The following is a 17,686-nucleotide window of genomic DNA, read 5'->3' as shown; positions in this document are numbered from 1 at the left end:
GTGGGGTACAGCAGAAAAGAATACAAATGTGTAGTTAATACTTTAAATACTGATAAAAAAACTAAATGTTAGCAGTTTTAGCAATATGCTAACATTAGCTGAAGCCATGTTTTGTGTTATCCCTGTGGGCAAAAAGGACAATTGTTACCATGGTGATACAGTTAGAGAACAGCTGTAACCATGGCAATAGAAGATGAGTGGAAAGGTAACCATGGTTACATAGTTTTCCTATTCAGTGCAAGAGAAAACAGCATTTACCATAGAAATATAGTTCTCTCACAGAAGCAGGCTATATATAATACAACATATATTTTAAAGGTATAGATGCCTATGAATGCAGTTTCCACTCCTGCACACAGCTGGTTTTAGATGGGTTAAGCCGGTCTTTGATGGTGAAAGTGGTTAAAAAGCTGGTCATGCAGGACATAAAACACCTTATACTGGGAGGCTAGCTGGTTACCTGCTCTTGACAAGCCTAGTGTATGTTGCATTTGACTTTGATCATGCCATGCTTTGGCCATACAGATGCTAGCTTGGTCAGGTTGAGCATGCTCAAACTGCTCCAGTAAGACACAACCATTATAAAGAGGAAAAAAATATGAGTGTTTTTACCTGAAAAAAGCACCACATATGATTTAAACAGATGATTAATTATCAGCAGAAAAGCAAAAACAACACAATCTTTACCATGTAGGCTGAACTTACTGGCCACCTCTCTTCTGATCACAGTACTGCATACAATTTAATAGCATGTGTTAATTGCAGTTATACTTATTAAAGCAGCTTATGAGAGAAATATAAGAATGCAATTTCTATTAGAGGTGGAGGTGAAGACCTTTTTACATGCACGCGTACACATACACATGCACAAAAATTTCAGGACACCTGCACATTTCATTGTTTCTTTTCCAGATTTTGGCGCATTGTTGAGGTTTTATTTGCATTAATCAATGGGAACATAAATGAGGTCAAGCTGTCGGAAGATCATCACCTGAACTCATCCTCAACACCCTAACTCTGCTTTTATAGAAAACACAGTTCCACAGCCAGTCTTCCTAACAATGCAGAGGAAAGTTAAAAACGAAGGTGAAAGCAGCAGGGGGCAGCAGAGGGATAAGAGCACCGGTCTAAAGAGGACCAGAGCGTTCCTCCACAGAGAGAACACTGCATGGAAATGAGAGCTTGTACGGATGGAGGGAAAGGTCCAAAGAGTGAGCAGGCCTTGGCATGCTTTCTCCATCCCAACAAAGCAGTGACAGACAGGGGAGAATGAACACATATCCACCGCAAACACGCACAAACGTCTGAGCCACTTCTTACAGAAATATTACACAGCTAATCACAAACAGATATCTAGAGTTGTGAAGTCCATACCCTGGACTCTCTCAAACCCTCCCTCTCCCTCGCTTTCTTTCTTTTTCACACACACACACGCAAATGCCCTTGTACACACACATTTCCATCCATCACTGATGCTTTCCCACATGGTTCTCATTACTAACTGGCGAGGAGAGGGGAGGCAAAGAAAGAGAGAGAGAGAGCAGTAAGGGAGGGGAGCAGAAACATGTGCTGTGGTGCTCTGGGCCATACAAACCCTACCATCACTTCATGCTTAAAGATGCACTAACAGGCAGACAAACAGACAGACAGGCAAACTGTATGCGAGAACAAACCTAGGTGTCTACAAACAAAGAAACACACACACAGTTTACTTGATGGTTGGTGAAACAGGAATCAATATTAGAATTATCTTCCAAAGAACAGAACCTAATGGTCAAAAAGTGAAATAGTGGATGAGAATGGGCTTATTCTGACTCTTTGGATGATCCTCTGAAGCAATGCCATACAATAAACATTTTCGTTTGGCCAAAAAAATCAATGACTAAAAGTTTAACAAAAAAAAAAATGTTTTTTTTTATTCTGCATTTGATTTATTTTGTCTTAGCAAACCTTTCTGCCACCTTTCAATTTCTTGTTTGATTTGCTATTTCACCAACAGATTTCACTTTATGACTCTACACAAGACAGTTACTTCCTTACTAATGCTGTTACTCTTTATACAAGGAGTTCCCCATGGCTCAGTCCTAGGCCCTTTTCTGATAGTTGTTTAGATGCTAATCTTTGGTCAGATAATTTACAGACATGGTCTTAAATACTATGGTTAGGCCAATGTTGTTTTAAGATTTTCAGATTAGTTACGCAATTCTGATTAGTTACATCATTCAACACTTTGGCATACAAGCTTTGCAACTCTTTACCGCAAATGCCTCCTTTGCCTTGTTTTTTTTCTAAAAAGTAAGCTTGGCTTGGGTATTAGAAAGTGGCTATACACTTGACCTGTCAAAAACCATGGGACAGAAACTAGTACCATGTCCTGGTAGTAGAACATTGGAAGGATCTAGGAATGTTAAATGTCCACACAACTTCAGAAATAGAAGAGATGAGTATGCTGGCCTGAGATAACCTCACTTAAACAGATGTAGTCATTGTTAATTTGTACCCTGAGGTAATATCTTGTTCATGAATTTATTGATTTACATACTGTTGTCCCATGACTACTGCTGTTATAATCCTCCATCTTTACTTTACTGTAGATGTCCTCAATGAAACTGCGAAACTGCTTTTTCTCAGTGGATTGTGTCAAAGAACCTGCAGTTCTTAGATTTGCTGCATATATCAATAGTCCTCTCTCGCCCACTTTCTGTCTCTCTCTCTCTCTCGCGCTTCCTCTTGTGTTTTCTCTCTCTCTCTCTCTTTAATTAATACCATTCATTAATTAAGCATCAGTCTAACTGAAGACAGGAACGAGAACAACTGCAGATCACCACTTTAATTACAGTCACACGCATGCCTCATACACACACATACACACATATACACACTATACACACATCCCCTCCCTTCACCACAGCCCTTGAGACAGAGAGAGCGTGAGAGAGTGAGAGAGAGAGAAAGAGAGAGAGAGAGAGTTGGTGTGTCTGAAGCTTCTCCTCCTCTTTTCTCTCTGTTTTGGCAGCACTGCATATTTGCCTGCCAGTGTACGCTAGTGAGCTGGATTAAGTCAAAGACAAAGTGTGTGTCTTTGTATGTGTGTGATAGACTGGAGGAGTTTGTGGTGGTCTTCTGCTTCCAACTCAATGAATCGTTTTATACGCTCCCCCGCTGCGTCCACCCCCCTGTCCAGTTTAAGGAGCTTTTCATTTTTAGGTCTGCACTTGATTCTGCACTACTACACTTTTCTTCTCTTCTCCCCTCTTCCTTTTTTTCTTCCCCTTTTTCCTCTCTTCTATCCTCCACTCTCCTCCCTTTTGTTCTCCCCCCACACTCTCCTCCTCCTCTCCTCTCTCTCCTCTCTCATCCTCGCCTCCTCTCTCCTCGTCTTGTCTCCTCTCCTCTTCGCCAATCCTTTTAACTGCTGCAATGCTCCCCCGGGGTTCAAAACAGCTGCTGACTGTGGGCCAATCACAGCGTTTCACAGTGACTGTCTGTCCAATAAAAGACACAGCTCACAGCCTCTCAGTAAACCAACTGCCCGTGGACAAAGCTGTCCTCTGCAGCCACCAAATAAAACAGAATAACAAAGGTCAATGATGGGTTGATCGGACAATCAGGTTGAATCAGTTTCTACTCCTTCCAAATTCCACTGTTGTGAATATACAGACTGACTTTGAAATATCAATAGAAAGTGTGGAAAAAAACATACTGTATGTGTTCAAATGTTTGTAGACACCACTTCAGATCAGATTCAGCTACTTTAAGATGCACCCATTGATGACGCAGGTGTGTTAATGCACACATACAGCTTGTTATTATGTCCCTGTAGAGAAATACTGCCTATAGCATAGGACCCTCTCAAGCAGATAAACATGAATGTATTGACACCCTGATTAATGTGGGTTAAAGCGGCATAAAGCCCCCCGGTATTGCGCTGTGGAGAGGTGGATCTGTTTTCTCTGGAATTATGGTGCTCAATCCAATCCTGACCCCACTAATGCTCTTGACAAAGAAGGCAATCAAATCCTTACAGAAATACATCAAAATCTATTAGAGATAAAGCCTTCGCTGGGCAGTAGAGACAGTTGCAGGATAAAAAGCTTATTAAACTTTTCAATGCTCTTTATTTCGTTAGAATAATAAGCAGGTGTCCCAATACTTTTGTCCGCATAGTGTATTTACACGCTTCAGGTATAAGTTCCTACAGGTTACAGTTTCAACCCAAGTTTCATGTATCTGATCTAGCTAATCAAGGGCTTCTGAAGATAGTCATTATCCGGATCGGGGGCGGTGGATAAAGGCTGGCACCAAAGCCTGCAGGAGCACAGTTAATGACCACTGACCTACAGTGCTCAATTAAAGAAAACACCTACTGTCTGCACCCAAGTTATCACTACAGTGCACTGTGCTGAAATGTGTACATCATTTGCACAAGCTATACCTGTCATATCATACTCATCACCATTTTGCCTAGTGCCAAAGCATCTTCTGTGTTTTGAGAAGGAATGGCAACATTACAAAGTGGTAATTTTTTTACAGTCCCAACTCTATTTGGTGTGTGTTACAGGCCTAAAATGCAGGAATTGGTATATATTAACAAATACATTTTAAATAAAACAACAAATAAAACAAGTTGAGTTCATTCTGTCTGCAATGAAGTAAAAGTCAAGGTAAATGTAAGAAACACTGTGTTTAATTATTGCAATTTTCATACTGTCTCAACCCTTTCTGATATGGTGGTTGAAAATCAATTTTTTAAAGGTTATATAAAGAAACAGCTAAAACGAGTTTGTCATTAAACTCGAGAGTCTCAAGACAAGCAGGCAGTTAACCAGTTGTTTTTTGTATACCCTTAAAATAAAGTTAAATCAAATTGAGTGCAATTGTGTGTGCATATGTGCATGTGCAAGTGTGTGTACTTTATCTGAGTATGAAGAACCTTTAAAATGTCTAAAGTACTGTCAAAAGAACCATATACTATAGTTAAGAGTATAGTAAAATGTCTGAGCAATATAGCAGCAAACTGTTCCAACTACCTGCTTATCAACTGAAAGGATGTACTGCATTTAAACCCCATTATTGACTAATTGCTTTGATGACAGCATATTAACCTATTGGCACCATGCCTAATAAAATTTGTGGGCTAGAGGGGTAAAAAAATATAGTACTAAGCAGTGGTCTTCTTTGGAATGGTGGAGCTCCGTACAGCACTTTTGGGGATGTTGGAGATAGTTATCCCTTTTTTTTTACTAAATCATGACTTAACTAAAAAATGCTCTTTGTACTGAAACATTGATATAAACAGTTAATGAGCAGGTATCCTTTGTCCATATAGTGTATATTAAATTACTTGTTATTTTTATTTGTTATGATAGAAAGTTATGTTGTGTCTTTTATGTATCACAGAATTATTGATCTCTTATTAGTTTAATTAAGAAATTCCTCTGGTTGACAAGTCCATTCATACCTGAGCACACACACACACACACAGGCGATCATGAGGTGATCATCCACTTCATGAAGTGGGGAGGGCCGAGGTGAATGTGAGTGTGTGAGTACTATGAAATTGTTAATAGAAGAATTGTTCTAATGTTTAGTAACACACACACACACACACACACACACACACACACATGGAAATGCATGCCCACATACAAACACATGAAAACACTTTGTCTGCCCTCTGTCTCTCTCTCTGTCTCTCTCTCTGGGTCTGAGACTCAGAGCGTGTGTGAGTGTGTATATGTGCATGTGTGTGTGTGTGTGTGTGTGTGTGTGTGTGTGTGTGTGTGTACTTACACAAGCGTATGTGCTGGTGTTTGTGTGTGTTTACACAAGTGTGAGGGAGCTTGGGTCTTTGTGTGTTTATGTGTGTGTGTGCATGTGTGTGCGCCCGCATGTGTGTGTGTGTGTTTACACAAGTGCGTGTATTTCAGTGGGTGTGTTAGGGAAAAGCACTCACTCAGTTCAAATGAGAGTGCAGTTGTTGCTAAGATACAGGCAGCAGCCCTGACAGTGTGTGAGGGCGAGTGATGGGGTGGGGGGGGGTGTGGGGTGTTCAAGAGAGAGAGAAAGAGAGACAGAGTGAGAGAGAGAGAGAGAGAGAGAGAGAGAGAAAGTGAGTGCGAGGTGAGGGGGAGGGGGTAGATAAGGCGGGGTGAGAGAGAGGGAGAGAGTGGCTACAGTGATGCAGAATGGGAAGAGAGAGAGAGAGGTGATGGAGAGAGAGAGAGAGTTGGGGGAGGAAAGAGAAAGAGAGGGAGAGAAAAAGAGAGAGAGAGGTAGAAGTGGGTCATAGGGTCCACAGAGACATTCAGTGACACTCTGCAGAAACACAGCTGTCATCATGCACACACACACACACACACACACACACACGGATACACTTTGTCTGCCCTGTGTCTCCTCTCCAGTTTTCTCTTCTTCCACTCAGCATTCCCCCATCGTTCTCCAGCGTTCCACTTCTCTATTCCCCACCTCTCTCTCTCTCTCTCTCTATCGCTCTGTCTCACACGCCCCCCACTCTTATTCTATCTTCCCTCCACTCTACATGGCCCCCACTCCCCTTTCTCTCTCTCTCCAACTCTCTTTCTGTCACTCTCTCTCTCTTTCTCTCACTCTCCAACTCTTCTCCTCTACCTCCAACTCTCTCAGTCTCTCCCTCTCTCGTCCCCAGCTGCAGGAAATTCCAAATAATCTTCATCATCAGAGTCTGTCTTCAAGACCGGCTCCTGCCAAGACACGCGCGCACACACACACACACACACACACACACTGGCGCTCAGACACACACATCCGTCTTTACCTCCCATACCCTCTCTCTGCCTGTCACGTTCTGTTCTCCCTCCTTTCTTACATCTCTCCTTCTCTCCCTCTCTCTCTCTCCATCTCTCTCTCACACACACACACACACACACAAATGCTCGTTCTCTCCTCATGGCAATGTTATTTCTGCGAGAGTGTACATGCAGCAGTTATTTTAAGACTTGCAGAGACCCTCCAACCCCTCCACATCCCAGACCAACCACCCACCCCCCCACACACACCCCACACTCAAACCCCCGCATGGGTCATGTGACTACATCACCAGCTGGGAAAAACATCCAACAGCAGTACGAGAGAGAGAGAGAGAGAGACAAGAGGGAGAGAGAGAGAGAGAAAGAGAGAGCACTTGCTTTATCTCTCTCACTGCACCTCCCTGTCACTCCCTCCTCTAACCCAACCTCCACTCATCCTAGGTTCCTCCCTTTTTCTCTGCTCTCCATCCTCCCCAGTCCAAGCTCTCCTCCCTCGCCTCTTCTAAACACCTCATCACCTCTCACTACACTTCACCTCCAGCTGTTCTGAGACTTCAAACTTTTACTTTCTAACTAACCGCCCGTTCTTCAGCATTCTGCCATGTAGCATTCAGCCTATATACCAGAACATGAAGAACTGCACCACTGTGAATAAACTGTGATTGAACAAGAACATTCTACAACACAACAAAGAAAATAATGTACAACATTGTAGAACACAGTAAATAAAAAAAAATGCTGAATAGAGTGAATGAGGAAGAATATGTCTATAACAGTCAAGAAGTCAAGAACATTGTAAATGATGGAGAACAGTGTCTGTAAGGGACACAGAAGAGAACAATTTAAAGCAGTGTAAATGAGTGAGAACCGTCTAGAACTCTAAATAATGGGGATCAATGAGGAAGAACAGTGTGGATCTACATCAAAGGGAAGAAGAGTCAGGAACAGTGTAAACGAGACACAGTGAGTCAGTGTTGGAGAGGAACAGCGTAAATGTGGGAGAACAGTGCAAACGGTCTAGAATGGTGTAAATCAGTAAAACAGTATATACAACAGTCTAGAACAGTGTAAACAATGGAGAACAGTGTAGAAGAAGAGTGTGAATGATGTTGAATAGTTAGAAATGCATAAATGAAGGAGAGAACAGTCTAGACCAATGGGAAGGATGGTGTGGATGAGAGTCAATGGGGCAGAAAAATCTGAAACTGTGTAAATGACGGAGAACAGTCTAGAGCAGCATAAATATGAGAGAACAGTGTGGACCTCAGTCAACAAGGAGAACAATCTAACATGTAAATGAGGGAGAGTGTAGAGTGTGGAACAGAATCAATGTAAAAAAGTCTGTATCCATGTAAAAGAAAACAGTGTGGATCCAAGTCAACAAGGCAGAACAGTGTACTCACACAGAACAGAGTAAAACAGTGTAGAAGAGGAAGAACAGTGTGGATCAGTTTCAGTGGGGAAAACAGTTTAGATATGGGATGTCAAACCTGTCCACATTGAGCTGGTTTGGCTGAAAAGTTTCATTCTAGCCAAGCAGAAGCATATGTGTCATCAAGTGTTTAAAGACTGACTGCGTGATTAAACAGGTGGAATCAGGTTTGCTGCTGGTTGTTTAGAATAAAAACCTGCAGCCACTCGAGCACAGTGTAGACAGGTTTGACACCCTTGGTTTAGACCAAAAGAAAATGTAGAAAAGTAACATGTAAAAGAGCCAATAAGGGAAAACAGTCTAGAACAGTGTAAGTGTGGGAAAACTTTCCCAGAGCCATCAAAAACTGTATGAAACTGTGTAAATGAGAAATAACAGTGTGGATTAAAGTCTTTGGTTAGAAGTCTAGAACAGTGTAAATGTAGGACAACAGTCTAGAACAGTGCCAATCGGGGAGAAAAGTCTAGAGCAGAGTTCCCCTAGTCATCACAGACGGCTTTTCAATCAATGGTTTGGATTTGTCTAGGTGTTTTGATGCGTGTGCTCCAGGCTTTAGAAATAAGACCCAGACCATCTTTCCATATATCACTTACTAATTCATTTCATAACAGTTACTGATTAATTCAGGCTAGACACTGAATAATTCATAGTATTTAGTGAATAAATCATTTTAGTTACTACAAAATTCACAGAGGATCCAAGTAAACGTATCTTACGAATAATTCACTGTAGATTATTCATAGTAGTTTTGATATAATTAATAGTACCTTTCACTCGTAAAATTCAGTGAGAAGTCTTAAGCAGAGTGAATAAAGAACATTGTGGAACAGAGCTGATGAGGAGAACTGTTACACCCTAGCCTTTGTCTGTCTTCTGTTTTCTCCCTCGTTTGGTCCCTAGTGCTCCTCCCCTCTGTTTTCCTGTCATGTGTTCACAGCCACGTGTTTCTGTTGTGTATCTGTCACCGTCTTAGCCCTGCCCTAACCATCAGTGTTCTCACCTGTGTCTTATCTGTAGCCCTGCCCCATCATCAGCCCTGCCCAGGTGTTCCTCCTGTATATAAGCCCCTCTGTTTGTAACATATGTTACGATGGGGTGTGAAGGAGGAGGAGGACGTAAGTGCAAAGATAACACTTTATTAAATAAACAAAACAAACACAGAAAAGAAAACGGAATACATAAACTAAGGCTAAGACTAAGGTAACGACTGGGATATAAACACAAGGCTAGGCTACTAAGGCTAAACACTACAAACAGGATACACGGCAAGATATACAGACTAGAAAACACAAAAGACTCGACACAGCACGTACAAACAGAGGGGCTTATATACAGGAGGAACACCTGGGCAGGGCTGATGATGGGGCAGGGCTACAGATAAGACACAGGTGAGAACACTGATGGTTAGGGCAGGGCTAAGACGGTGACAGATACACAACAGAAACACGTGGCTGTGAACACATGACAGGAAAACAGAGGGGAGGAGCACTAGGGACCAAACGAGGGAGAAAACAGAAGACAGACAAAGGCTAGGGTGTAACAAGAACAGTCTAGAAAAGTGAGAAAAAGAAAATACAGTGTGGGAAGAGAACAGTCTGGAACAGTTTCAGTATAGAACTTTAACAAATGTCAGTGTGGCAGTCAGTATTCAGTAGTAAGCAGTGAATATTTTTATGTTATCTTCACTTATTTTTAAACAATTCATATAAACTATGTCATTATGTCATTTTGTATATATTAAACAAGTGATTGTCATCTCTGGATAATTTCCTGTACTTATTAGACAGTTTTTGTCATAGTGGACAGTGCATATTTTGTAGCAGCATTCAATAAATATTCACAGTGGTGTACAGTTATTACAATCTGAATATTTACATTGGTTACTACAGAATTCATAGCACACAATGAATAAAGAATTTTAATTTCTGAACAATTCATGGAAGTTAAAAAAAGTTAACTACTTAATAACCAAAACATAATTACAAATATTTAATTTATATAATTTAATATAAACAGCTATTAGATAAATTACTGTTTGTCTTGCTTTTTAAGAAAAAGCTAACACTTAACATTTTTAACATCCAAGCTGTCTGTAATTTGATTGTGTGACAAAAACGGTTGCACATGAAACGTTCTGCTATTTTTGTCTGAATACTTTCGGTTGCACGATATTAGTGCATCCCTACATAGTATCTACTAAGTTAATAAGCATAGTAGATAATGAATAATCCAATGTGATTTTAAATGATTCCTTACTACAGCAGATAACTCATAATAGTTATTTAATCATTCATAGCAGTTTGTGTAAAGTAAGGCTTTATTTAAACAGTAAAAGGCCTGTAGCTACAGGGTTAATGCTGTCTATACCTGACTTTAGGTCTGGTTCTAAGCTTCCTGCTGGCTCTCTCCTCACACTGACACACACACACACTCACACACACACACACACACACACTCACACACACTCACACACACACACACACACACACACACACACACACACACACACACACACACACACACACACACAAGCACACACACACAGGCACACACACACTGACACACACACTGGAACACAACCACACTGACACACACCCTGACACACACAGGCACACAGACACACACACTGACACACACACACACAACTGCACACACACAAGAGCTGAAATACACTGGCACAGTGTGAAGAACACACCCACACACACACACACACACTGACACGCACGCACACATATTGAGTGAGACCTTGAGGCCAGTGTTTTGGAGTGGGGCCTCTCCACTGCGGCCCTGACTTCCTGACACCAGTACCGCACACACACCCCCCCACCCCGACCCGCACACCCCCCACCCCAACCCAGAGCACCCCTGTTCCACTGTTGCCGTGGGAGACGCTGCTGCAGAGCTCGTTGCCAAGGAGAAGGGCTGCTGGCTGCCTGTTTAAACAACAATGGCCGCCTTGTGCACATTCCAGCTACAGAGCGCAAAACCACTCACACACACGCCAGCGCACACACACACACACACACACACACAAACATATGGATGGACACACACTCGCACGACTGTGAGCCATCTCACTCAGTCGCTGTCACACTCACTGTGTGTGTGTGGGGGGGTGAGTTCTTGAAAAAAGGGAAAAACTCTGCATCTGCTTTCCTGTGCTTATTATCTCTCTCCCTCAATCACTCACTCTCTCACTTTCTTTCTCACTCTCTCAGTCTCTCCTTCTCTCTCTCTCTGACTCACTCAATTTTTCTCACTGACTCTCTCACTCACTTGATCTTACTCAATCTCTCTCTCATTCACTCACTCTCTCACTTTCTCTCTCACTCCCTCAGTCTCTCTTTCTCTCTCAGTCACTCTCTCATTTTCTCTCACTCCCTCAGTCTCTCCTTCTTTCTCATTCACTCACTCTTTCAGTCACTCTCTTTCACTCTCACTTACTTTCTTTCTCATTCCCTCAGTCTCACCTACTCTCTCACTCACTCTCTCACTTTCTTTCTCACTCCCTCAGTCTCTCCTACTCTCTCTCTCACTCTCTCACTTTCTTTCTCACTCCCTCAGTCTCTCCTACTCTCTCTCACTCTCTCACTTTCTTTTTCACTCCTTCAGTTTCTCCTTCTCTCTCACTCGCTCTCTCATTCACTTACTCTCTCGCTTTCTTTCTTACTCCCCCAGTCTCTTCTTCACTCTCTCACTAACTCTCTCTCTCCCTCACTCCCTCACTATCACACTATCCCTTACTCTTGCACACTCTCTCTTTCTCTCCCTCACTCTTATTTACTCTCTCTTTCTCTCTCTCACTCTCTCTTTTACTCTGTTGCTTTTTCTCTCACTCACTCTCTCTCTCTCTCTCTCTCTCTCTCACTCTCTCTGCTTCCTCAGCCTGAATCTCAGGACAGGAGTTTGTAGCGCACTCATCCATCTTTCTGCTGCACACTCTTCTATCATCACGACCAGACACTTCCACTGTCTCTCGCACTCCTCTTCTCTCTCTCTCTCTCTCTCTTGTTCTCTCTCCCCTCTGTAGTTCTCTCTCTTTCTGACTCTCTCTCTCTCTCTCTCTCTTTCTGTGTCTTATCTCCCTCACCACCCCTCCCCTTTTGCCCACTATCTCCTTCTGCAATGTCTCTCTCTCTCCTTCCCTCTCATAGATGCACACAGACAAATACACACACACACACACACACACACACACACTTTCTAACTCTCTCTCTCTCTGCCCAGAGTAAGCTCTCTCTCCTTGTCTCTCTCTCTCTCTCCATTTCTGGCAAAGGAAGTGTGTGTTCCCCAGGGGGAGCTGGGCTCATTAACTTCCAGCAGACAGAGAGAGCGCACGGACGAGAGAGACAGAGAGGGAGAGAGAAAGAGAGGGAGAGAGAGAAAGAGACCAAAGGAGAAAAAGAGAGAGAGCGAGCGAGAGAGAGAGAGAGAGAGATAAGGAACTGGGAGAAGGTAGGGGGAGGGTGAGAGTCTACAAGAGAGACTAAAGGTGGGGTAAAGACAGGAGATGGAGAGAGAGTGAGTGAGAGGAAAAGGGGGAGTGAGATGGATGGACAGAGACAAAAACAAAAGCAAGAAAAAGAGGCACAGACTGAGAAAACAGCGAAATTCTGATTATCATCCTTGACCACTCACTCACTGCTGTCACTCAAATGATAATCACAAACACACAAACATACACACGTAAACACACACACAAACCCAGTACAGTTACAATGAAAGAAGTGTAGCACTGAATTGACTTGACTGATGTAGGCAGGAGTACTGAGACATCTGCTCAATCAGTGTTTCTTAAAGAGTTTATCCGGTTTTTGCTGGAGTAACTGTCTCTATTGTCTATGGTAGGTTTTCCACTATATTGTGAAGCATTGCTGTGAGGATTTGTTTGTATTTAGGAACAAGAGCATTAGTGAGGTCAGCATGTTGGATAATCACCACACCACCTCTACCCAACTCAGCTCGTCCCAGAAGTACTGGATGGAGCTCCATCATTTCAGAGAACACAGCTCCACTGCTACACAGCACAGTACCCAGGAGCTTTATATCTCTCTTGTAATCCACCACCGACATTGGGCATGATGCCAAAGGTTTATGTTTATCTGCTCCAGAGAGTCGTATTCTATTAGCAACACTCCAACACGACTTAACAGGCTATGTGTTCTTTTGCAAATTAATTTTGTGTGCAACTTAGAGAAGTTGAATGCTAAATGAACATCAAGAATTTAAAAATGTGCTGATCAAGTGTGTTTTGAGTTTGTTTGCTATTGGCATTAACTGCTCTAATATAAATATATAATTGCTGTCAAGAGAAATCCTTGTATTTCTCAGAAATATTTTATCTGCAGGCGAGAAGATGTATAAATGTATAAAGCTCAGTAATGAATCTGTAAATACCTAGTTACAATGGGTGACATGCCTCAGGCATGATTAGGTAATCAAGCTCTGAGATCTTCTCAAGGACAAAAAGTTAGCACCTCTGTTGTTGTCCAAAATTATGCAAGGTCACCTTAATGATTTTTATTTTTAATAACAGTAACTGTGCAATTAACATTTGAATAACATTAAAAATATATATAAATATTATATGTTATGTTATATTAGCTACAGAGGCAGTGTTAACTGCTCCACAATTATTTGTCCAGGAGTACCCAAACTTTTGCACAACACTGTAAATACTTGTTCTCCAGTATCTGATTCTGATTGAACAGGCTGTTGTACACAGTAGGGTTAGAATCAACTGATAATCTATGAGTAATACATTAAAACATGAAGTTGCATTACACTTAAAATTACATGTTTATCAGCAGATGAATATATGTAATTAACCACTTATAAAACGTTTACTTATGTAATTGTAATTATGCATTTAGACATTCTGTTATGGTGCAGGTCAAACTAATCCATTTTTAAGTTTAAACATAAACAAAAAAATAATAATATGGAGTATAAAAGTTTATGGAACATGACGGCTACAAATGAACAGGTAAGCACACAGAACACAGGGGTGGAGACACAGGATGCACACAGGGCACGTGCAGAAGGTAAATAATCACAGCGACAGACCAGAGACATGCAAAAACAGGACGAGAGCATGACACTTAAAAAAATCTGATTACATATTTACTGTATATAAATTGAGCTAAAGATTGGAGATATCAAGATCTACTTTTATAGATTGTTAATGCTGGTTAATCATTGAACAGTTTGACCTAGGAACACTACTGCTGTTCCTTACAGTTCAACATAACAGGAGGGTTGGATTACAGGAATTAAGATCAATCCTGCACTATACATCATTTTAAATTGTAAGTTTCTGTTGGTAACATAAATAAAGTTTGCAATATGGCTTAACCTTGTGTGGGAAGCCAGCCATAAGAGGTTAATTATATTGATTTCATTACACTGAGAGATTAAAATGAATAATTTGAGTTGGATCAGTTGTGTCGTTTTAAATAAATCATGTTTTATGTAATTCCAAATGTTCAGGGACCTGGAGCATTCAGCTACTTTAAGTTACACCCACTGCTGACAAAGATATGCAAATGCACACGTGCACACAAACAGCTTGTCTTGTCCCTTGCCAATAGAATAGGAATCCCTGGAGTAAAAAACATGAATCTATTGGCACCATGCCTAATGCCACACATGAGATAGAGGAGTATTCTTACAACCAGCATTAAAACCTGTAGAGCTGTGGAACAGTTGAACAGTGTTCTCTGGAATGATGATGGACTTTTGAGTCTGGGAGTTGGAGATGTGGTGGGGTGGTGATCACTCAACATCCTGACCTCATTAATTGTTATAATAAATAGTCAAAATTCAAAATGTACTAGAAAATCTTTCCTGGACAGTAGAGATATCTACTCCAACAAAAGCAGGATACACTCTTTTCAATACCCTTAATTTTATAAGTAACTATAAAAAAGCAGGTGCCCCAATACTTTTGTCAATAATATTACTTAATATTAAAATATTAAGTAATATTGCCTTACTTAATATTAAAATATTAAGTAAGGCAAGTAATAACAAAAGGATTTGGTTATTAGTGCACCTGGACTGATCACAACCACTCCAGTCCACAGAATCAGTCTAGCTACTGACCGTTAAGTCACTGGCTACATACAGACCACCAGCACCACCACCATCAATTTAATTTAGCAGAGCATAACAGGGTTGAACATGGTGAAAACCACATTTATAAATCCTTTATAACTCATTAATAACAAATGAGTGACACTCAAACCTTGTCCACCAACTGCAAAACATATGTGACCAACTGTGACCAATAAATAATCCATCATTTCTATTATGCGCATGAAACAATCGCTATGTATACAAACAGCAGTGTATGATGAAATTTTTATGAGTGTGATGATTCATGCAGTACTGAACCCCCTGATGTATGTTCATGAGACAACAAGCAGAAACGCTCGTCCAGGAGCTCTTCTAGAGTCTGGGCCTGCTTAAACTATAACTGTCTGAGTCTGGTAATGTTTCAGCTCTGAGTAAATGTGACTTAATGGACGAGCAGAGAGGATGAGCAGCACAGACAAGAGAAAACAGCCTTAGCTTTGAAACCCTTAACCAAGCACTGAACTCATTCAATCCACTCACCTGCTCACCCATTAGATCACATGTAAGCAGTGTCCTTCTACTGGAGATATCCGTCTCATCTAAAAGCTTCTTTCTTTCAGGTTATCATATATTTTTGCTCTCTCCTCCTGCCTGCTCCCTTTTTCTGTTCACATCCTTTCCTCTTCTTTCATCTTCTCTATCTCCTATCCTTTCCTCTCCTCTTTTCTATGTCCTGTTAAAGCCCCTACCTTCCACTTTGTCAATATTTCTCCTCTCTACACCTCTCTGCTCTTCACTTTCTTCTTCTTGCCTCCTCTCTGCTCCTATCTCCTTGTCTCCTCTGCTTCCTCTTTCCATCTCTTCCTGTTTCCTATATACTCAACTCCATCACCTTTTCTCCCTATTTCCTTTTATCTCATTCCATTCCTATTTTCCTGTCCTTTCCTCTCCTCTTTTTCTTTCACTCATCTCTTTTTTCTGTCTCTTGTCCTTCCTCTCGTTTTCTTTCCTTCATCTTCTTTCCTCCATCTAGTCTTCTCTTAACTTTCCTTTTCTTTTTATCTCATCCTCTAACCTGCTCTCCTCACCTATCCTTTCATCTATCTTTTCATGTGCTCCTCTATCCTCTTCTCTACTTTCTCCTTTCTCGTACTCTCTCGTTTCCTCTCACCTTCTCACCTCTCCTCTCCTCTCCTCTCCTCTCTTCCTTGCACCTCTTATCTCTTCTTTTCTTTTCACTTCACCTCCCCACTCATGCTTTGTTGTTCTCCTGTACATGTAAATTTCTTGCAGAAACATCGCAGCTGATGAAGAATGCTTAATTTTTATTTGTTATTTTATTTCTTTAAAAGGTTCTTAAGTCTTCTCTTTTTACAATTAGTGGTGGGCAGCCACCTCAGCACCTGGTGGAGCAGGTAAATGCCTGGATTAACGGCACCTGTTTAAATGACTTTACATTTTTTCGGAACAATTCTGCATTCCCTTAACATTAACAAAACATGACAAAAATAATACACTAAACTTTTAAAGTTTTATTCCATAATTGCTGTTTCAATTCTGTGATTTTTATTTTGTATTTATGGGCCCATACTTCAGTTTCTCATTTCCAGCTGGTACAATATACTGTACACAATAATTGCATAGCAATTATTTAATCATTTACAGTAGTTACTTAATAATAGGCCTTTAAAAATCTGATAAGTGCACAATGGGGTTTAAAACAATTAGGACTGGAATCCATGACTGAGGTGACCTTGAGGAAAGCATGTAACCCTCAATTGCTGCCTGGATGCTCAGGTGGCTGCCCACTGCTCTATTCACTAGTGTGTGTCTATGTGTATGTGTGTGTGTGTTTGTGTGTGTCTATGTTTGTATGTGTTTGTGTTCACTGTCACGGCTGAGTTAAATATGGAGGATGGATTCTATTGTACGGCTGCACAGTGGCTGCACAGTAAAGATGTTGTATGCTTTAAATATTTCCAAATGTTTGTGAACACCCTTTCTTATGAATGCATTTGGCTAAATTGCACCCATTACTGACACCTTGATTAAACCCTGAAGGGTAGTAATGCCAAAAGAACAGGATTTTTTTGGCTTAGATAAAGTCAACCTGCTGGCACCATACTCAATTCCAGGTGTGGGGAATGAGGGGTATAAAGCCCCTAGAACTGTGCTCTATGGAATGAAGGTACTCCACACTTCAATACTTTGGGGATGAGTTAAGTAAGGGATTTGAGTTGGGATGATATGGGGTGGTACTCTTAAAATATCCTGACCTCAGTCATTAAATGTTATTAAGTTGAAATTAAGCACAATCAAATCCAATGTTACAAAATCTAGTAGATGTCTAGCATTCCCTTGATGATAAAGATTTAAAGTTACTTCA

General features: G+C 41.1%; 2 protein-coding genes across 2 annotated transcripts in view; one reads left to right on the top strand and one right to left on the bottom strand.

The window, feature by feature from the left end:
• rad21b (RAD21 cohesin complex component b) overlaps nt 1-17,686 on the top strand; it is a 634,821-nt gene that overhangs the window by 411,051 nt on the left and 206,084 nt on the right. The window lies entirely within an intron of this gene.
• The window catches only part of ahdc1 (AT hook, DNA binding motif, containing 1), a 38,535-nt gene that overhangs the window by 6,001 nt on the left and 14,848 nt on the right, over nt 1-17,686 (bottom strand). The gene's annotated exons all lie outside the window — the stretch shown is intronic.

The sequence above is a fragment of the Astyanax mexicanus genome, chromosome 3 (genome assembly GCF_023375975.1).
Source record: "Astyanax mexicanus isolate ESR-SI-001 chromosome 3, AstMex3_surface, whole genome shotgun sequence".
NCBI classification, from domain to species: Eukaryota; Metazoa; Chordata; class Actinopteri; order Characiformes; family Acestrorhamphidae; genus Astyanax; species Astyanax mexicanus.
This window is presented reverse-complemented; position numbering and strand designations above follow the sequence as displayed.